This window comes from Erpetoichthys calabaricus, chromosome 3, assembly GCF_900747795.2.
Source record: "Erpetoichthys calabaricus chromosome 3, fErpCal1.3, whole genome shotgun sequence".
Taxonomy (NCBI): Eukaryota; Metazoa; Chordata; class Cladistia; order Polypteriformes; family Polypteridae; genus Erpetoichthys; species Erpetoichthys calabaricus.
In genome coordinates this window covers 120938120-120956443 of record NC_041396.2, presented here as the reverse complement: position 1 = coordinate 120956443, position 18324 = coordinate 120938120, and the positions used below count along the sequence as shown (strand labels likewise).

The following is an 18324-nucleotide window of genomic DNA, read 5'->3' as shown; positions in this document are numbered from 1 at the left end:
ACATTCATATCATTATTAATATGTCAATACTGAATGAAGCAGTTCCTGATGTACATAAGGTGCAAGTTATCAAATCATTACTTAAAAAGTTAGACATGGACCCACATATACTTAATAATTATACATACATTTCAAATTTAGCCTTTCTTTCTAAACTACTTGAAAAAGTAGTTGCCAATCAACTTCAGTCTCATCTTACACATCACAATTTATTTGCAAAATTCCAGTCTGGATTCTGCACCAGTCATAGTACAGAAACAGCACTAACACATATTGTAAACAACATCCTCTGATTAAGGAAATTCCACTGTAATTATGTTGTTAAATTTAAGTCCACTTCACACCATTGACAATTCTGTTTTACTACACAGGCTGAAAAAAATTACATTGGACTCACCTGCACTGTCCTTGACTGGTTTAGTTCTTATTTATGATTTGAATTCCAGTATGTAGAGTGATGTGCAGACAGTACTCCATCCAGAAGTTAAATATGGCATCCTGCAGAGCTCAGTACTGGAACCTTTACTGTTTTCATTTTACATGCTTCCACTGGGAACTATCATTAGCAAACATAATGCTAATTTTCACTCATGTGCAGATGACACCCAGTTATACTATTTTTTTAGACCAAATGATGTTTCCTCGATGTTGTCCTTAATTAAATGTATTAGTGACTTAAAGGAGTGTATGTATGAGAACTATTTTGTTTGAACACAGATCAAAATTAAATTTTAATTAATAGAGTAGCTGATACTGATCTCAACAATATTTTGTCATTATTTAACTCTTTTGGAATCACCATTAGTGTCAATGAATCTTAGACACTAGCATGTTATTTAACACGCACATTACCAAGCTGTCCAAAACATGCTTTTCCATCTTAAAAATGTTGTTTTCTAAATATGCAGGATATTGAGATATTAATTCATGCATTTATTTCTAGTATGATTGACTACTGCAATGTGGTTGTGGTGGACTGATTTATAGTATTTAAGTTAAAAAATATTTTGTATGTTTTTATTTGTAAACTAGACAAGGCAAAGTAATATTAGATAGTGTTTCAGGAGGCATGTTTTATTTCATTGATGAGAACAGCAGTGCTTTGATGTTTACCTATCCAAATCCAATTCTTTAGGACTGACTCAAGACTAGGAATTTATGGCAAGGGGATGGAGCATGTATCACACTATCTTGGCAAGGGTGACTGTGTTTGGACTTCGAGCTTATAAGCATTTCACTTATAAGGCCATAAACTAACTAAACAAAGCAACTGGGGGATAAGTTGTACCTAAATTCTATTGCCCTAAAGTGTGAATTGGAGGCCATTCTGTACTACGACCTCCCATTGGTTTGTGTTTTTTTTTATTTATTGATTTTATTGTAATCACACAACATTATATACAAATTATATATTTTTACAAAAATAGGATCAAAAACAAATCAACCCCCACCCCTGAGAAAGAGAGCATGGCCAGCAGAGTAAAACTTAAAGAAGTAAAAATAAGTAAATAGATGAATTAATAAGTGAATAAAGATAAATGGAGAAGAAAAAGAAATGGGGAGAGAATCTGCTTCCTTGGTACTTTAAAAACTTATTCTAAAATGTTATTGATTAGATCCTGCCAGGTTTTAAAACAGTTCTGCACAGATCCTCTAAGTAAGAATTTGATTTGTTCCAATTTCAAATAGCATATAACATCATTTATTCATAGACTTAAAAGAGAACAGTTAGAATTCTTCCAGTTGAGCAAGATAAGTCTACGTACCAATAGTGTAGTAAAGGCAATTACAGTTTGTTTGTCCTTCTCCACTTTATGCCCATCTGGAAGTACACCAAACACAGCTGTTAGTGGGTTAGGAGGGATTTTGACACCAAGGTTGTCTGAAAGGCATTTAAAAAGTTTGGTCCAGAATGATGTTAATTTGGTGCAGGCCCAAAACATATGACCCAGTGAGGCTGGAACTTGATTGCAGCATTCACAGGTTGGATCTTGCCCTGGAAACATTTTGGACAATTTTAAACGAGACAGATGTGCTTGATATATAATTTTGAGTTGAATAATTGTATGCTCTGCGCATATGGAGCTCAAGTGATTTCTCTGCATTGCTACCTTCCACTTCTTTCCTGAGATATTGAGTGAGAGATCCTTTTCCCACTGTCCTCTTAGATCTTTGAATGGGAGGGACTGTAAACTAGTTTTATATATCGCAGAAATGCTGTCTGAGTCCTCAAGACTGAGCAATAATTTTTCCAGCATAGAGGGAGGTAGGAGGTGAGGAAAATTGGGCAGGTTCTGTTTAACAATTTGAAGTTTCTAATTTGAAGATAGTGAAAGAAATGTTTTGCTGGAAAGTTAAATTTGGAATGTAATTGTTTGTAGGATGCAAAGACATTGTCTATGTACAGATTTCTAAGTTATTTAATCCCAAATGTCTTCCAGATATTAAAAACGGCATATGTTTGTGAGGGTTGAAAAAGGTGGTTCTCGTGCAAAGGTGCCACAGATAAAAGCTTCTCTATCTTAAAATACTTCCTACATTGATTCCATATTCTGACTGAGTGAAGCACAATTGGTTTGTTAGTATATTGGCAATAACTTGCATTTATTGGGGCACAAAGCAAGGAATATAAAGAAGTACTGCAGGATTTTATTTCTATTGCGGACCAAGCCTGTGTATGTTCATCTATTTGTGTCCATGTCCAGGTTTTTATAGTTTGTATGTTTGCTGCCCAGTAATAAAATTGAAAGTTAGGTAGAGCCATGCCACCTTCTTCCTTGGGTCTTTGTAGGGTTGACCGTCTATACAAGTCTTGCTTAATTTTTTCCATACAGACAGCAATATTTTGTTGATAAAGAGCTTTATGTTTACTTCTGATTTTTACCTCTAGATATTTAAACTGATCTGCAATGATAAAAGAGAAGGTGTCCAATATAATATTTTGTGTTTGAGAATTCACTGGAAAGAGCACACTTTTATTCAAATTAATTCTGAGACCAGAAATCTTTTGAAATTCTGTTAGTGGATTGGCTCCAACAGACCCCCATGACCCTGTGTTAGGATATAGAATGTTGGATAATGGATGGATGGATGGATGTTAGTGCTGTTAGGACTGCAGGCACAGTATTTTGTGGGTATGATATATACAGTACCATATCATCTGTATATAGAGAAAGTTTCTATTCAAGTCCTTCTCTGATAATCCCCTTTATCTCATAAGCATTTCGACAGTGAACTGCCAATGGCTCAATGGCGATTGCGAAAAGTAGTGGTGACAAGGGGCATCCTTGTCTTGTACCACATTCTAGTTTAAAGTAGTGTGAATTAATGTTGTTAATACAAACTGAAGCTTCTGGGTTGGTATACAGTAGTTTAATCCATGCACAAATGTTCGGGCTAAACCCAAATTTCTCCAATGTAGTGAAAAGGTTGTTCCATTCAATCATATCAAATGCTTTTTCTGCATCCAACAATAATAATATCTCTGGGGTGTTTGACTTTGTGGGTGAATATATTACATTAAACAGGCGTCAGTCAGTTTGATCTTGTGATATTACCGAAAGCAGAACTTTCTCCATCCTTCTAGCTAGGACTTTGAAGAATATCTTAACATCATTTTTCAGAAGTGAAATTATCTGTGTGATGCACATTGTAATAAGTCCTTATTTTGTTAAGGGAAAATGGTGATTAATGCTTGGCGAAAAGTTTGAGGAAGAATTTTATTGTCTCTACCTTCTGTGAATTTTGCTAATAAAAGGGGAGCTAGTTGAGTGGCAAATTTCTTATAAAAAAATCGACAGGGTAGCAATCAGGGCCTGCTGCTTTCCCACTCTGAAGTTTCCCACTTTATAGCATCTACTAACTCTGATAGTGCCTCTGCACTGAGAGTATCCATTTGTGGTATCTTTAATGCATCCAGAAATGCATTAGTTTGTGTCTTGTTTTCTTTAAACTCAGTAGAATATAAGGACTTTGTAGTAGTCTCTAAATGTGTGCATTATATTTTTATGGTCAATGATTTTGTCTCTGTTTGTGTTGGTGATTGCTGGGATTGCATTGTGAACTTCTTGCTTGTGGATTTGTTGAGCTAAGAGCTTATTAGCTTTTTCTCCATGTTCATAGTAATGATGTCTGGATTTAAAAATGAGTTGTTCTTTAGTTGTTAAGAGGTTGAGCTCTGAATGCAGAGTCTGCCTTTTCCTATGAAAGAGCCTTACTTGGACACCTGGCATGTTCTTGATCTATTCTAGCAATTTCGCTGGTTAGCTCTGATACCTTCTTGGTTTCCAATTTATTTCTGTGGGAAAGATATGAGATAATCTGTCCTCTTAAGAAGGCCTTATTATTTGACCCAACCGACTATTTTAAGGTCACGTCATGTCAGATTTGGGATCATGCACTGGTACAGCACGTTGCCGCACCCTCCGCACGAAGAAAAACAGCTTGGGATCCTGGTTGGCAGCCCCCCAGAAAGACATGTGGAAATGGATCCAGTCTCACCCTCCGGAAATGACCCTCTATCTGCCACAGCCAGGTGTTACGTGGGCGTTCGCTTGGCCAGGCCAGCTGCTCGGGTCCTCGACAGTTAGGATCCTGACAGCCAAATCACCCTCAGGGAATTGTGCTACATGGCCGTAGTACCATAACTGACGCTTCCTCACAATGCAGGTAATGTGCCTCATTTGGGACTCCATGAGCAACTGCTCATTCGACAAGGATTCTCTGAAGAGACACAGTGCCAAAAGAGTCCAGTCTTTGTCTAAGGTCACTGGATAGCATGTATGTCTTACAACCATATAGCAAAACAGGAAGCACCAGGACTCTAAAGAGATGGACCTTTGTCCTTTTGCAAAGATATCAGTAGTGTCACACACCCCTTTCCAGCGACATCATGACCCCCCCCATGCAATCCCAATCCGTGTACTGACTTCATAGGAAGAGTCACCAGAGACATGAATTTTGCTGCTGAGGTAAGTAAACCTCTCGACACGGTTGACACTCTGTCCACTGATAGATACACTGCTGAAGGCTGAAGGTCATTAAAGGCCTGGATCTTGTTTTTTATCCAGGACACTTGCAAGCCCAGACACTCAGAATCCTCGCTCAGTCTCTCGAGAGCCCTGATCAGAGCCTCCATTGATTCTGTGAAGATCACAACCTCATCGTCAAAGTCAAGATCAGTGAATCTCTCTTCACAAACAGAGGGATTTCCCTCAGACCCTTCATAATGCGAACAGCCTTCCTATGGGCAGCTGCAGCAGAGCTACTCCCGCAGAGAGGAATCCTATCTGTCATCTCAGAACTGTTTTTTATGGTGGCTGGAGTGCCAATCCTGACACCAGCCCCCTTGATTTCCATGCAAGATGGGGGACTGCTTGCAGGGCTGGATACAGTTTAATGTCATGTCCAGGACACACTATTTTAAAAACAGGAATAAATTTTAGAAAGTGGAAATTAAGTAATTACTTTTAATTCCTTAAGTAGATCCTATCAAATGTTTTTTAATACATGCACAGCAGACTCTAAAACCAAAAATTACCTAAAGGGCTCAGAAGTGCGAAAGAAAGGTACTTTATTAATTCTAGTGGTTCTAGTGGACAGATGCCCCTGCTAATCAACCAGGGAACAGTGGCCAAGTAATAACGACATAATAACCTCCCTGCCACAATAAATCAACTTGGAAGACAACTGCATGATTACTATTGGCTGTCCCCAGTTTTCCTACATTATTTGGTTATCCCCAGAATAGCCACTTCTGAGGTTCCTTCCAATATTGCCAGACCTGGCACCCCTATAAGGATGTGTTTCAATTCTAATTTTACAATATCAAATTGATTTTAAAAAGAGTGGCTGTTTGTCCTTTTACAACACTGGCTTAGCCACGTGAAATTACTTTTTAAAATAACATTCATATACCACATTCTAACCTACTCTGGCGTGTTTTACACAGATTGTGGAGAGAAACTTTAAATAGCACCAAAATGATGCATCCATCTGGATGATGTAACAGCAGCTATTCTTGTGCCAGTATGCTCACCACACATTAGCTTTTAGGTGATGAAGGGGTGAGAGAGATATTTAGCCAGTTACTGACTGGGGATAATTAGGGGCCAGAATGGACATTGCTATGGCGGAAAATGTAACCAAGAGATTGGTTTTCGAAGGGTGCCCAGAGCATTATGTGTCACTGTGGTAATGCAAAATTTAAAATGTTAACAATATTAAAAAAAGCATTAAACCGAATATCACTATTTATAAGAGCAAAAGTAAGCTGCCGGGGAAACACTGGGCCGTCTCAACAGGTGCATGCTGTGAGGCAAGGCAGATCTGGGCACATGTAGAGCTGGTATGAGCTCCTCCATAGGCGTTCAGTCTCACACGCTGGTGTCCTTGCAGCCTGTAACTGAACTTGAGTCAGAGAATGGGATTCCGTATGCTAAATAAATGACATTTATTTGCTGGTGAGTCGACAACTGGTGTTCTTGAGCTCAGCATTCCTGTTGGCTGTCCAGGGTGGCTTATGCGTTCGTGACCAGCAGGATTTTGATTTTAAATAGAATGTTGCTAGGGCTGTGTCTACCTAGGTGCATGGGGTAGATGGGGTTTGCAAACTGGCTGGATAATCTTGCCAGTCATATTTAAGGAGTTGCCGGCCAACAGGGGTTGTCAGTGACAAGGTAGGGTTAAGCACTGCTGAGCTATTGAAGGAGCAGTTGTGTTACTTGATGGCTTTATAAATATTTGTTTTTGTACTTACAGTCAAACTCGGTTTTATCGAGCTTGGTTATAACGATTTCTCGGTTATAATCCATCCATCCATCCATTGTCTCCCGCTTATCCGAGGTCGGGTCGCGGGGGCAGCAGCTTGAGCAGAGATGCCCAGACTTCCCTCTCCCCGGCCACTTCTTCTAGCTCTTCCGGAAGAATCCCAAGGCGTTCCCAGGCCAGTCGAGAGACATAGTCCCTCCAGCGTGTCCTGGGTCTTCCCCGGGGCCTCCTCCCAGTTAGACGTGCCCGGAACACCTCACCAGGGAGGCGTCCAGGAGGCATCCTGATCAGATGCCCGAGCCACCTCATCTGACTCCTCTCGATGCGGAGGAGCAGCGGCTCTACTCTGAGCCCCTCCCGGATGACTGAGCTTCTCACCCTCTCTTTAAGGGAGAGCCCAGACACCCTGCGGAGGAAACTCATTTCAGCCGCTTGTATTCGCGATCTCGTTCTTTCGGTCACTACCCATAGCTCATGACCATAGGTGAGGGTAGGAACATAGCTCTCAATTTACCAGTCGATCTTCGCCTTGCGGCTCAGCTCCTTTTTCACCATGACAGACCGATGCAGCGCCCGCATTACTGCAGATGCCGCACCGATCCGCCTTTCAATCTCACGCTCCATTCTTCCCAACAAGACCCCGAGTTACTTGAACTCCTCCACTTGGGGCAGGATCTCGCTACCAACCCTGAGAGGGCACTCCACCCTTTTCCGGCTGAGGACCATGGTCTCGGATTTGGAGGTGCTGATTCTCATCCCAGCCGCTTCACACTCGGCTGCGAACCGATCCAGAGAGAGCTGAAGATCACGGCCTGATGAAGCAAACAGGACAATATCATCTGCAAAAAGCAGTGACCCAATCCTGAGCCCACCAAACCGGACCCCCTCAACGCCCTGGCTGCGTCTAGAAATTCTGTCCATAAAAGTTATGAACAGAATCGGTGACAAAGGGCAGCCCTGGCGGAGTCCAATTCTCACTGGAAACGGGTTCGACTTACTGCCGGCAATGCGGACCAAGCTCTGACACCGATCGTACAGGGACCGAACAGCCCTTATCAGGGGGGCCGGTACCACATACTCTCGGAGTACCCCCCACAGGATTCCCCGAGGGACACGGTCGAATGCCTTTTCCAAGTCCACAAAACACATGTACACTGGTTGGGCAAACTCCCATGCACCCTCCAGGACCCAGCTAAGGGTATAGAGCTGGTCCACTGTTCCACGACCAGGACGAAAACCACACTGTTCCTCCTGAATCCGAGGCTCGACTATCCGAAGGACCCTCCTCTCCAGGACCCCTGAATAGACTTTTCCAGGGAGGCTGAGGAGTGTGATCCCTCTGTAGTTGGAACACACCCTCCGATCCCCCTTCTTAAAGAGGGGGACCACCACCCCGGTCTGCCAATCCAGAGGTACTGTCCCTGATGTCCATGCGATGTTGCAGAGGCGTGTCAGCCAAGACAGTCCTACAACATCCAGAGCCTTGAGGAACTCCGGGCGTATCTCATCCACCCCCGGGGCCCTGCCACCAAGGAGTTTTTTGACCACCTCGTTGACCTCAGTCCCAGAGATGGGGGAGCCCACCTCTGAGTCCCCAGGCTCTGCTTCCTCATTGGAAGGCATGTTAATGGGATTGAGGAGGTCTTCGAAGTACTCCCCCCACCGACCCACAACGTCCCGAGTCGAGGTCAGCAGCGCACCATCCCCACCATATACAGTGTTGACACTGCACTGCTTCCCTTTCCTGAGACGCTGGATGGTGGACCAGAATCTCCTCGAAGCTGTCTGAAAGTCGTTCTCCATGGCCTCCCCAAACTCCTCCCACACCCGGGTTTTTGCCTCAGCAACCACCAAAGCCGCATTCCGCTTGGCCTGCCGGTACCTATCAGCTGCCTCCAGGGTCCCACAGGACAAAAGGACAATAGAGGCACGGAACATGGCCCATTCGGACTCAATGTCCCCCACCTCCCTCGGGATGTGGTCGAAGTTCTGCCGGAGGTGGGAGTTGAAGCTACTTCTGACAGGGGGCTCTGCCAGACGTTCCCAGCAGACCCTCACAAGACGTTTGGGCCTACCACGCCTGACCAGCATCCTCCCCCACCATCGAAGCCAACTCACCACCAGGTGGTGATCAGTTGATAGCTCCGCCCCTCTCTTCACCCGAGTGTCCAAGACATATGGCCGCAAGTCCGACGACACGACCACAAAGTCGATCATCGAACTAAGGCCTAGGGTGTCCTGGTGCCAAGTGCACATATGAACACCCCTATGCTTGAACATGGTGTTCGTTTTGGACAATCCGTGACGAGCACAGAAGTCCAATAACAAAACACCGCTCGGGTTCAGATCGGGGGGGCCATTCCTCCCAATCACGCCCTTCCAGGTCTCACTGTCATTGCCCATGTGAGCATTGAAGTCTCCCAGCAGAACGAGGGCGTCCCCAGAAGGTATGCCCTCTAGCACCCCCTCCAGGGACTCCAAAAAGGGTGGGTACTCCGAACTGCTGTTCGGTGCATATGCACAAACAACAGTTAGGACCTGTCCCCCCACCCGAAGGCGAAGGGAAGCTACCCTCTCGTCCACCGGGGTAAACCCCAATGTACAGGCTCCAAGTTAGGGGGCAATAAGTATACCCACACCCACTCGGCGCCTCTCACCGGGGGCAACTCCAGAGTGGTACAGAGTCCAGCCCCTCTCAAGGAGATTGGTTCCAGAGTCCAAGCTGTGCGTTGAGGTGAGTCCGACTATATCTAGCCGGAACCTCTCAACTTCGCGCACTAGCTCAGGCTCCTTCCCCTTCAGAGAGGTGACATTCCACGTCCCAAGAGCCAGCTTCTGTAGCCGAGGATTGGACCGCCAAGGTCCCCGCCTTCGGCCACCACCCAACTCACACTGCACCCGACCTCCTTGGCCACTCCCATAGGTGGTGAGCCCATGGGAAGGGGGACCCACGTTGCCTCTTCGGGCTGTGCCCGGCCGAGCCCCATGGGTGCAGGCCCGGCCACCAGGTGCTCGCGATCGAGCCCCACCTCCAGGCCTGGCTCCAGAGTGGGGCCCCGGTGACGCGCATCCAGGCAAGGGAAAACGCCGTCCAAAATTGTTTTTCATCATAGGAGGTTTGTTTAACCGCTCTTTGTCTCATCCCTCACCTAGGACCAGTTTGCCTTGGGTGGCCCTACCAGGTTATAATGAAAAAAATTATTTTTAAAAGATATACCAGCTATTCTCATGTAAATTTGCCCTGTAATAACAAGCGAAATCTCAGTTATTATGAACAACACTTGACCACATCCTGGACTTTTGTGAGCCACTGGCAGAATAAATTTCAATATGCAATAAATTTCTTATCCGATGCCTGGAACAATGTGACGACTGTTACCATACAGAATTGCTTCAGGAAATCAACATCTGCTATTTTTGAAGAAGAAGATGAATTGCCGTTATCTACATGGGTTCGCCAAAACAATATTCAAATTCATAATGTAAATTATTAAGACCATCAACACGTGGATGACGAATTGTTTACTAGCGTAATTCCTACTGAAAACGAAATCATAAACGTGTTGCTTCAAAAAGAAGATGATGATGAAGATGACAAGGAGGAAGACGCCACTGGCATATTGGATTTACCAGAAAGCAGTTTACCAACATTGTTTGATGCCTAAAATACCTGCAATAAATTGATGGCATTTTTCAAGGGACTGATGTGAAAAAGCAAGCGTTGGATGCATTGTTTTAAGAGGCAAACAGCGTGACTAGATTACAAAGTTTAAAACAAAAAAGTATATTGTATGTTTTCATTATGGGCTAAATGTATATTTTTTTCAATAAATCACCATTGCTTTAATAGACCGAGTTAGTTTTTGTCAAATTCACTTTTCCCGGTTATAGCGAATTCCACTTATAATGAGCAAATAGTGTCGGTCCCATCAAACTCACTATAACCGAGTTTGACATCTCTGAGTGATAATTTTGGTGGACGTATATATACTTATTTGGTGTAGGGATAGTTTTTCTTTTGTCATTGGTGCACTTGGGATAAAGAAGAAAGACTATCTTCATTTTTGGAATGTATGCCTGAAGAAGGGGCCTGAGTTGCCTCGAAAGCTTGCATATTGTAATCTTTTTAGTTAGCCAATAAAAGGTGTCATTTTGCTTGGCTTTTCTCTACATTCATAATGGCTAACACGGTACAACACCCTAGTACTTTAAGAAAGATGGATATTTAAGTTTAATGAGAGGTTTATAGAGAGCTTGTCTCATTAGATAACACAGTAAAAGGAAATATTTTAGGAAAATTGTTTTTTGTATTCCATTATAATTTTAGATGTCTCTTTTGTTGTACAGTATATTTGAAATATTGTATTAGGTGTTTTTGTTTTCCTATTAAGTTTAATGTGATTCATTCACTGTCTTTAGGAGACACAGACTTTAACTCTGTTTTGACCTTTAACCCATTTTAACTGTGATATGAGTTTGATGTGAATCTGATGGATGCGCTTTGGTGTAAATCAGGGTGCAGAATGATTAAATGTACAATATGGTTCTTTGAAGAAGCAATCATTTTTAATGTTATTGTAAGAAAGTTAACATAATAAATAGCTGTCATTAACCTAGTCTTTGTTCCCCTGGGGTGCAGTCTGTTACAATTTTGGATCATTTACACTTGCTTTGTTGTTGTTTCTATTTCTCTTTTTTTTGTGATGACATTTTATATTCTTTTTTTGGATGACATCTCAATTATCTGAAAATGCTTGTACTGTTAACGATCATATTGTTTACCTTTGCTGTTTCTCTTGGTAGTCACATAATGAATGTGTCATTATTCCATGCATATATGGGTTCGGTAGGCAGCTTCTGGAATGTAATGTTTTAATAAAAACTAATTAGTTTAGAGATAGCTAGTGGCAATTACAACAGGTTAGCATTAGGATCTTAGTGATGCATTTCTGACTTTTGCTTCTGGTTTGGTGTTTTTGGTATTGACAACCATTTCAATCTAACTTTCTCATGAGTCTACCACCGGATTTGATTTCATCTCCCTACCTCTGCTAATTTTATTCCCTGATTTTTTTCTCTCTCTCACTTTCATCAGAACACCTTAATGTGTGTATGGTATTCAAAACAACCATTACTTCTTGTATATTACAAGGTTAGACTGTCTAGAGTCAAATTTTTTAGAAAAGGTAAACTTATGATATTTAAATTTTTATATTTTATGTTATAAGTAAAATGTAAAGAAGGCACTTTAATCACTATATTAAAGATGCCCTTATAGTTTGAAACAGTTGTTTCAAATGTTGAACTCGTATCACACTGTTTAGATTCAAGTAATTTCTTTAGCTACACCAGAAAGTTCACATTTCTGGTCTTCATGAACTGGGCAACATGTATTGGCCTCTTAAAATTTTTGACAATTTGCCTAATTTTCCAAGCAATTTAAAGAAAACAATCAATAGAATGAAATGGAACTGTTCTGGTGAAAATGTCTCTCTATTATTAAAAAATCTTTGGGAGGGAGACTAGGGAGACGAGACGTGATCTTCTCGGAAGACAATTTGAAGTACCGCGAGAGACACTTTAACTTGCTCCCAGCTCTTAAAACAACAACAAGCGACAAGCAAAACATGTAGCTCACCAGCAGCAGAAATCCAGCAGATTGCGTGCGTTCAGCCACCTTAACCCCCCTTCCGACGCGAGCGGCACAGGCACAAAGTGGAAAAAGGACAGCTGTTGTACAGGCTTTGAAATGATCGACGGGCAGTGTGACAGCAGCAACAGCAGCAGAGAGACAGCAGATGATCCGACAGTATCTCCTTAGCATGCGTTCAGCCGCTATATGTATATGTTTATATGTACAACACCCTTGTATATTTTAAAGATGGTTCCTCTACCTTCTTATAAGTTATAGATCTATTTAAACATTTTCAAACATTTATTGAAAGTTATTGAGATTCACTACTAACTGGTCAAAAATGTTTTGTTACAGTAGTTATTTATATACTACATTGCATTCCATCCACCATCCCCAGCAGATTTTTGGCTGTTTCTGATTTTAAGTATCTGGAAGTAGATGTTGTCTCTTTCGAATAATGCTTGCAACTACTGTCACACTTATATATATACAGTATATATATAATTTATAATTGGCAAAATCTTTGTCTGACTATTTCAAGCTAAAAGAAAATTTATGTAAGAGCAAGAGCAAGAGTTTACCCTTTGCACTGAATATATATCCTTTGCAAGGAATGACTCTTAGGTGGTGGATTGGGTTTTGTTTTGAGTTCACCCTAATGTTGTATTTTTACAGATACTTGATGCTAAGGAGTATAGTATTGTTTCATTTTGGTAGGATAGTTATGCTAAAAGGTATTATTAGAAAATGCAAAGCCCTGAAGCTGGGGATTGTTGCCTACTTTGTGACTCAGGAGCTAGTGGCATTTTATAATAATATCAAGCACCTAGTTAACAGAATGGGATGGCAAAGGCCATTTAGTCCAACATTGATTCTAAACCAATACTGAATTTTAAGCTTGAGGTAAATTTTACATACCTGCACATCCATAGCAGAACATTTTTTAACATATGAGAGCCCCTGTCTCTTGTCTATCACCTAAAAATCATCCAACACATATTTTAAGAAAAAAGAAGAATCCCAATCCTCCAACTTTTACCATCTTTTGCTATGGCTAAATGTGTAAGGTATTGCAATGATGATGCATAATGCAAGACTCTGAGCTGTCTTTTGAAACCTTGGAAAAGTTTTGATTTTCATATTACCTCTGTCATGAAAGGCTGTTTTGTATTGTATAGCTTAGTTCAATTGTAATATTCATGTAAGACTAGCAAAATACCCGCGCTTCGCGGCGGCAAAGTACTGCCTTAAAACTGTTATTAAGAAGAAAAGTAAACATTTTTAAACTGAGGGAAAATATACAAATAATTATTTGTTAAGGATCTCTTTGCATACCACGTTGTCAGTTCGGCCCTCCGGTTGTAATATGACCAAGCTGTGCGCTGAGCTTACTCTTGAGCATGCAACGTACAGTTGGCCATGTGAAAAGCAATCTTGCCTCATATCAATGCCAGCCTTTTGTAGGGTCTGTCCCTGAGACTTATTGTCATTGCGAAGAAGAGCCTTACTGGAAATTGGAGGCGTGTGAATTGAAATGGGAGATCAGAGGGTAAAACGGGGATGCGAGGAATAAAAACTCTCTCCCCTGAGCCACTGCCAGTAAAAATAGTTGCCTCAATTAGGTTCTTTTGCATACACGTGACCTGAAGTCCCATGCCGTTACAAAGTTTCGGTGGCTTTACGCAAATCCACAATCGGCTTTTTTGAGCCAAACCTGTTGTTTTCGTATGAGCCGTTTTTTATTATTGGGATCGTACCTAGAAACAGAAGCTCTATTAACTTGTGGATTTGAGTGCGAATATTTAGTGACAGCGTGTCTATTAACTTGTGGATTTTTCTGTGAGTATTTGGCCACAGCGTCACAAAGTTGTTTCCGTCTAGCTGCATCAGAAAATGTACCACGACGTCTGACACGCCTCCTTTTTACTGCTTTCTCACAGTTTGGATTGCTGCTGTCATAATCGGTTTGAGTTTCATGGTTTGTTTCAATTACGTTAGTATTTGCAGGACTTGTTGTGTTGAAGTGACATTCGGCATCTGTCAAGCATTGTAAACATACAACCGGTTTCATCGATAACTTTGTATCCAGCTTTTGAGAGTTGTAACATTCATAAACATCAAAGTGTCCACTACTCAAATCGTCACCTGTGAATCTAAGATGTTTAAGAGGCATTGGCGGTTCTCCAAACATGTAAAATAGGTAGGCAGCCAACTACGTGGGAGGCGTGGGGATGGGGGACGCAATATAGGCAGGCAGCCAACTACGTGGGAGGCCGGGGGACACAGGGCGCAGGACGGAACCCCGTCTCACACGGCGACCGAGCTGCAGGCTATGGATTTCTATATGTACGTAAGTAGGATTCAGTTATGACCGTTACACGTAGAATTCCGAAATGAAACCTGCTTAACTTTTGTAAGTAAGCTGTAAGGAATGAGCCTGCCAAATTTCAGCCTTCTACCTACACAGGAAGTTGGAGAATTAGTGATGAGTGAGTCAGTGAGTTAGGGCTTTGCTTTTTATTAGTATAGATAGAGATGTCCATGGTAGCTCATTGATTGGTTTAATTTTTTACCCTTATGGTTTCAAATTGGTGATACATTTTAGGAAAAAGTACAACTTTTCCTTTTGCACATCTCACCTTATTGCTTCAAGTAATTTTTCTTTGTTCATTCTGCATTTTTTTGGTGACTTTAATACTACTTCAGTCATGGCCCACAACTCATGACCACAGATAAGGATCAGAATGTATATTGACTGATAAATCAAGAATCTTGCCCTTAGACTTATCTCCTGCTTTGCCACTATGGACCGGTAAAGTGCCATACAGAACTGCTGCTGCCACTCCAATCCATTTGCAGATCTCATGTTCCCTTATTCCATCACAAGAACAAAATCCTGAGACCAAACATCTCAGAGTCCCAGTCCTCTGACATACCAAGAGATTGGGCATGCCCAAAACATGAAGAATTCCACCAGAAGTGGTGAACTAAAGCGTAAACTGAAATATAAGAAATTTGACTAATGAGAGGAGACCATTCAATTCATCAAGTTCATTTGTTTACCTAGTAGCTAATTTGGAATAAAACAGTCACCTCTTAAGAGAAAAAATAGGTGTATTTAGATAATTGAGAAAGATATTTCAAAAGACATCCACTTATTGAAATAAATTATACCGTATATTTATGCAGAATACTACCTGTATGTAATAGTGTTCATATACTGTATTTTTGCTCATTATACTCTTTTATAGTGTTATCAAAGATCAGACAAAATGAAAGTAATGTACTGCAGATACTGTATATATGCATGTGTATACAAACCTACAAACATGCATATACATTTATGTGTATTACTAATATACAGTATGTTGTCACTTGCTATTAAGTAATTACTACATGTATACTTAATAAAATATACTGTGTAATATACAGTATAAATTAGAAATGTTTTCTCATTATTTTGTTTTACAATACAATAAAGTACAATATGTAATAATAATAATTATAAAATATTACATTTTATTTATACAGTGCCTTTCCCAAGCCTTGTGATAGAGAGCAAATATGTGTTATATTGAAAATGGTATAAGTTGCAAACAAAAATGCCTAATCATGCCTTCACATGTTGCTGGCATTCTTCCTTGCATTCCACATAAACAATTTACCTAGTGTCTTTAGAGTGCTCATTTAATGTTTAAAAGTTTTTGAAATCATTTTTTTAGCTCTTGTTCCACTTCCTTTGAAGAGATGAAGATATAGGATTAGCCATGTAGGGAAATGAATGATTTTACATTGCCCACCCAGCAAGACCATAAAAAATGTAGGAAAAAGCAAAGGTACGCATTTTAACTTTAATTAATTAATTATCAGTTTTCCCATAGGAAATTAATTAAATAAATAATTTGATAAGGCTACTATATTATTTTCCTTACTTTTCTCTGTTGTCTACGGCAGGGGTCGGCAAAGTGATTCCTGGAGGGCCGCAGTGGCTGCAGGTTTTTGTTCCACCCAGTTGCTTAATTAGAAAACAATCCTTGTCAATAATTACATTTCATGGCTTGTTAGTGCTTTAACTCTGCTATGTCAAGTCATTCTCATATCCTAGATTTTTTTTTCCATTCTAAGGATATCATGCAAATACTTTGAAGTTTAAAATGGATGGGTAATTCTCAATCTTTCACTTTTTTCTCTTCTCTTTCCTTCCAAGTATTTAATTAAACCAAATAGTGCACAATAAATACACACAGGTGTAAAGGGTAACAAGCAAAATGGACAACTGCTGGTTGCTTTTGTCATTTACATCTAATTGCTAATAAGGAGCAATTAAAAACTGAGAATGCATCTGTTTAAGACTTAAATAAGCAATAAGGGTTCAAAATCTTAATGAGGGAGATAACTAAAATGAAGCAGAAGTGTTTCTAGAGCAATAAGTGCTTCTTATTAAGCAATTGGGTTGGAGCAAAAACCTGCAGCCACTGCAGCCCTACAGGAATGACTTTGCCCACCCCTGGTCTACGGCCATTAGACTTATATCAAGCTAACTGAAGCAAACTCATTTTAAGAAACAGAATAATAATAATGATAAATGCAAGTATTATAAAAATATGATATATATCAACAAAGAAGACAAACAAGACAAACAAAAATAAAACACTGAAGGCTGGCTGTTTATTTGCTATTTATTTAGAATTCTAATTTATCTTGGCACAGATAAACAGTTTTACAATGCCAAGTCTTTAAGGATGATGCCTAATGTTGTGTGGAATTGTAGCTGTTCAAGCTTTGGGTTCAAGTGGAGGATTCTTGTTGTGTTGGAGTGTCCTCTTTCTCTTTGCAATATTGTTCTTTGTTTGTGGTGTGCAGTGCTTCCTCAGTTAGGCTTTTTGCTGTGTCCTTTGAGACTTTGTAGGGAAATAACGTTACTCTTTTTGGCACAAGAGTTAAAGATGCTGAAGTTTCCTTGAAGTAATAGCTGCAGTCTTCTTGGACTGGGCTCAGTCACTGGCTCTGGGTTTGGCTTGGTGGACAGGATCTCAGCTTTCAGCTCCCAAAAAGCTTTTAGGTTTCAGAGAGCAGTTTCAGGGAGTGTAAGCAGAGAGTTCAGAGATAAATGCAGCATGTTTTAAAGGAAGGTGTAACCTCTGGAGATTGAATCCAATTCCTTTCCAGTTACAGAACAAGTGCTTCCTTAGAGGTGCTTATTTTGTCTATCAAAGTAGTTAGTTATTAAATTACACACAAAGCAATGGTCTCACACAGAAATCAACACATCTGTTTGTAATGGATGCTGATTGAGGCAAAGCTCCCAGTTTGGATTTGCCATTCATTTGAACCTGGTTTCACTGCTAGCCTCACTCTCATATTCACTGGGAGCTGAAATGGATGTTTCACCGGGAGATCCCGGAGATTGTGGCCTTCATCTATCTCCTTAGACTCAATTTGCAACTAAGACTTTTGGGGAGTGTTTCTCTTTTGTTTCATCTTTATATTTTAAGTAAATTATTAACATACTGGATATCTAGAAATTAAACAAATTCAAAAATAAATAGACACCACCAACAGATGAGACTAACCCAATTCACTCTTTTCCAAACGAGCACCATGACCTCAGATTTGGAAGTACTAATCCTCATGCCAGCTGCTTCATGCATAGCTGGATTTCAAGAAGGAAAGGCTTTGGCCCAGCTGAGCTGGAAGACGAATAGACTTTGACCTGACTAAGGTTACAAGGCTGCCAGATATTGGACTGGATGCAACTCATCACCCTCCTTGAAGCACAAGTAGCAACTTGGCAGAGCGCTCCCTCCTGGGAACACTGACAGTAACTCCAGAGAACACTCATCTCATCATAGTACAGTTCTAGTCCTTTGAAAACTCAAGTTTCTTGGTGTACTCCAGCAGCGAAGCAGAACGCTCCCCCG

General features: G+C 40.9%; 1 protein-coding gene across 1 annotated transcript in view; it reads left to right on the top strand.

The window, feature by feature from the left end:
* Positions 1–18324, top strand: part of LOC114649338 (protein cornichon homolog 3) — a 101620-nt gene that overhangs the window by 23257 nt on the left and 60039 nt on the right. The gene's annotated exons all lie outside the window — the stretch shown is intronic.